This window comes from Hemicordylus capensis, chromosome 5 (genome assembly GCF_027244095.1).
Source record: "Hemicordylus capensis ecotype Gifberg chromosome 5, rHemCap1.1.pri, whole genome shotgun sequence".
Lineage (NCBI taxonomy): Eukaryota > Metazoa > Chordata > Lepidosauria > Squamata > Cordylidae > Hemicordylus > Hemicordylus capensis.
In genome coordinates, this window is record NC_069661.1 from 73,302,862 (window position 1) to 73,307,417 (window position 4,556).

The 4,556-nt window shown below is 41.5% G+C and overlaps 1 long non-coding RNA gene across 1 annotated transcript; it reads left to right on the forward strand.

Annotated features, from left to right (window-relative positions):
- The first annotated feature begins 673 nt into the window (after positions 1-673).
- On the forward strand, positions 674-3,926 carry LOC128325661 (uncharacterized). The gene is made up of 2 exons (XR_008307545.1): positions 674-3,512; positions 3,760-3,926. It is a non-coding gene; the product is annotated as an uncharacterized LOC128325661 (long non-coding RNA).
- Positions 3,927-4,556: the final 630 nt, after the last annotated feature.

Consider the following 4,556-nt stretch of genomic DNA (forward strand, 5'->3'; position numbering starts at 1 on the left):
AGCTGCTTGGGGTGGTGTGGCCTACCACTTGTTCTCTGGATCCTTGCCTGACTTGACTGCTTCTATCTAGCAGGGAAATATTTGGAGACGGCCTAGTTAATAGCATTAATCACTGAGGGAGGGTAGGATGCCTCCTTGTTTGAAGGAGGCAATGATTAGGCCACTTCTTAAGAAGCCTTCCCTAGATCCCTCAGCGATGGGTAGTTATAGGCCGGTTTCCAGTCTCCCATGGTTGGGGAAGGTGATTGAGAAAGTGGGGGCTAATCAGCTCCAGGCAGTTTTGGAGGAAACCAATTATCTAGACCCATTTCAAACTGGCTTTTGAACAGGCTATGGGGTTGAGTCTGCCTTGGTCAGCCTGATGGATGACCTTCACCAGGGAATCGACAGAGGGAGTGTGACTCTGTTGGTTCTTTTGGATCTTTCAGCGGTGTTCGATACAATCGACCATGGTATCCTTCTGGATCGCCTGAGGGAATTGGGGATAGGAGGCACTGCTTTGCAGTGATTTCGCTCCTACCTCTTGGACAGATTCCAGATGGTGGAGCTTGGTGACAATTGCTCTTCAAAACAGGAGCTATTATATGGAGTCCCTCAGGGCTCCATTCTGTCACCAATGCTTTTTAACATCTACATGAAACCACTGGGTGAGCTCATCAGGAGATTTGGTGCAGGGTATTATCAGTATGCTGATGAGACCCAATTTATTTATCCTTATCATGATCATCATCATCATCATCAGGAAATGGCATTCACTTCCTAAATGCCTGCCTACAGGCAGTAATGAGCTGGATGAGGCAAAACAAATTGAAGCTGAATCCAAGCAAGATAGAGGTGCTCATTGTTGGGGATTGGAATTTGAGGGATGAGTTAGAGCTTCCTGTCATGGATGGAGTTACACGCCTCCAAAAGGATCAGTTTTGCAGCTTGGGAGTGCTCTTGGATCCAGGTCTCACCCAGCTATCCCAGGTGGAGGCTATGATTTCTATCAACTTTGCCTGATTCAACAGCTGCATCCATTCCTTGAAGAGAATGATCTCAAAACAGTGGTGCATCAGCTGGCAACCTCCAAGCTTGACTATTGCAATGCACTCTCCATGGGGCTGCCTTTGTATGTAGTTCGGAAACTTCAGTTAGTTCAAAATGTGGCAACCAGACTGGTCTCTGAGGTAACCCAGAGAGACCATATTATGCCTGTTCTCAAATAGTTTCACTGGCTGCCAATATGTTTCCGGGCAAAATACAAAGTGCTGGTTATCACCTTTAAAGCCCTAAATGGCTTAGGTCCAGGTTACTTTAGAGAGCGCCTTCTTCTGTATGATCCCCATTGCACATTGAGGTCATCCAGAGAGGTCCGTCTCCAGTTACCACTGGCATGTCTGGTGGTGACTCAGAGCCGGGCCTTCTCTGTAGCTGCCCCTGGCTTGTGGAATGCACTCCTGACAGATGTCCGTAGTTGGGGCTTGTTGTTGGCCATCAAGAGAGCCCTAAATACTTACTTACATTGGCCTGGCCTTCCAAGGTTTTTAAATTGTTTTTAAGCATTTTAATTGGTTTTAAATGTTTCTGAACTATTTTAATTTTTTAATGTATTGTTTTAATTTGTTGGTTTAAAATGGTTTTGTTTTTGTATTTTACTTGCTGTGCATTTCCCAGAGCCTTTCAATGGGGTGGTATAAAATGTAATCAATAAATAAATTATAAACAAATAAATTAACACCAAGACAAAAGAAAATTGTTGCTCGCTAACTTCAGCCCACATTTTAAGCAAATATTTTATAAATAAATCACATGAATGGAATTTCAGCCTTTTTATTGACAAGTGACATTGTTCTTGGAATGTGCATGAAGCATTTTGTGCACATTGTGGGTGGAGGCAGAAAGTAGGCACATGGAGGGGTGCCCCTCCATGAATCCCCCCCACATCTGAGTGGCACTTTGTATTAAGTAGCTGGGCTCTCTGTTTGCCCAACTACATCCTGCTTGGAACCAGAAGTTCCCTGTACCCAGCAGCCTTTGGGCAGCATCAGGAAGGAAATGGTATCTGAGCTTGTGCAGATGCCATCCTGAGTTCTGTGTGTTTGGACATAATGGAGAGTGTCTTCTCTGCAGTCAACAAGACTGCAGAGAGGAGAGGGAACTGGCTGTGAGGGCTTCCTTCTTGACTCAAGCACAGTCCACAAAGCCAATCATGCCTGACTTGAGAGAGGCGCTTCCTCCCTCAATTCTGCTTCCAGGGAACACAGCTTGCATTCCCACATTCAGACGTACCTCATGCTGCATCCAACCTTGGACTGCAGCAACGAAACTCACCAAAAATGAGAGTTCAGATTGGAGTTCCAAATCTGAACCTTCAGTTTCATTGCCATGCCTACCTCCAATTGCATGTATTCACATGTAACACATGCAGAACCACTGGCCCCTTCAATTGCAGTTCTGTGTTATGTGCGAATGCGGCCTTTGTAAAGCACCTAGTGCATGTGAAGTGTCTTTATCAATGATGATCTCCATTGTTCCAAAGACCAATGACAATTGCTTTTAGTGATAGTTCATCTGAACAATTTAAGTTCAGGAATGGAAGCTCAATGTGACATTTGCAAAGTTTTCTCTTTCCTGCCTCTAGTTTATTTCATTGCTAAGAGTAAGAGATTCCAGTCTGGTCTTGTTTTTGGAAATATGACTGAATGTGAGACTGGGAGCCCAGGAAACCAATGTAAGTTGTGCTGTAAAAGTTGGACTGGCATCCTAAGCTGTGTCAGGATGCTTGGAGTGAATGCTTGCAGTATTTACTAACAATAACGGGCCATTGTTCTTGCTCTCTTTCCATTTTGAATCACTACTACTATGAATATTTATATACTGCTTTTCAACAGAAGTTCTCAAAGCAGTTTACACAGTAAATAAATCAATAAGATGGTTCCCTGTCCAAAGATGCCTCACAATGTAAAAAGAATTACTTGAGGGATGCTGTGCTGGAGAAGGATAGAGCCAGTTGTTCTCCCTTTCTAAATAAGAGCATTTATTACTTTAAGAGGAGACTCTGCTCATTTATCAGGGGCATTTTGAAATTTCATATCTGAAAATGCACTTTCTAATAATCATGGAACAAACAGCATTCAGAGAAACATTTTGTTCAAAACAACAACATATGAGCTACCACAATCATATCTGTTTACATATTAATCCCATATACCAAATCTCTCTCTCTCTCTCTCTCTCTCTCTCTCTCTCTCTCTCTCTCTCTCTCTCTAACTATGACCATGTTACTATATATGGTCATGTTTCAGCAGATAAAGGACCACCATACACTGCTGCATATTTTGTACCTGTCAGAGTAGACAGCTTGGCAGTACCAAGCAAAGTAATATGTCTTTGCGCCTGGAATCCTGAAACATCAAGAAAAATGTCAAAGCACAGAATTAGTGCATCTGGCAAGATTCGCAGAGATCGCACTGGTAGAAAAAATAGAAGATGCAAGTTAGATGATGATATGCCAATAAAGAAGAGGAAAGGTAATATTTAAATTGCATATGTGTTGCAATATATTGAGTGGTTGTCTTATGCTTGACAGTTTGAACAGAAATCAATATCAGATAAATTAGGATGAATGGATTTTGCTGTGTGTTTGGAAGAACCATACTTTAATATTAAATACTGGGTTGTTGTTTTGTTTGGGACAGGGTATGTACGTGTCTGTACCACATACTACTACTGGAAAGAAAGGAAATAATTTCTAGTAACTGTCTTTCGTGTAATTAGGAACTCCATCTTTGGCACCAGTGAATCACCAGCAAGCATCTTCCATGAAAAGAGAAGTCATAAAATAAGTCACCAATAGCCTGAGGGGAAGGCTGCAAAATCCAGGAGCACTCCTGTCCTGTTATAGAGCTAGACATGTCTGTGTGTCAATAAATTCATGAAAACTAGTTTTCTCTTCAGTGTCACCCTTAATATTTCATTCTCTTTATCTTAGATGATTGTTTGTTGTTGTATGTTAACTGAATCATTAAAAACATGACATTTGCTTAAAGGGAAAGATAGGAATTAAATGTGTTTTCTTATTATTATGAATACTTATATAGTCTACACACACACACCTACACCTCAGTGTAGTTTATATCTCGAAAGGAATCCCTGTCTCATGTGCACTCACAATTTATAATGATACACATTGTGGGGTGCCAGCAATAGTCACTGGGAGAACATTGTGCTGCATTGACTAAGGACAGTTTCCATCCCCTTGCTTACTATAAGAGAACCACCTCTTTAAAAGGCTCCTCTTTGTCTAGTTAGTAGGTGGTTTGTGCAAGCCAAGAGAAGCCATATAAACACAGTTTCACATTCCACTAATGAATCATTTTGAGGCAAAACAAGAAGTCAACAAAAGGCTAAGTGTATGTATTGTTTCTTAACTTTTTATATAAGAGGACAATCTAGAGGCCTGAACACATCTTCTAGATATGTACACAACAGAAGTTCTGGATAATACTAAGGGCTCCTGAGAAGCCATTTTTTATACACACTTGCATCATAAACTCAGCCATCAAGGCTATGAA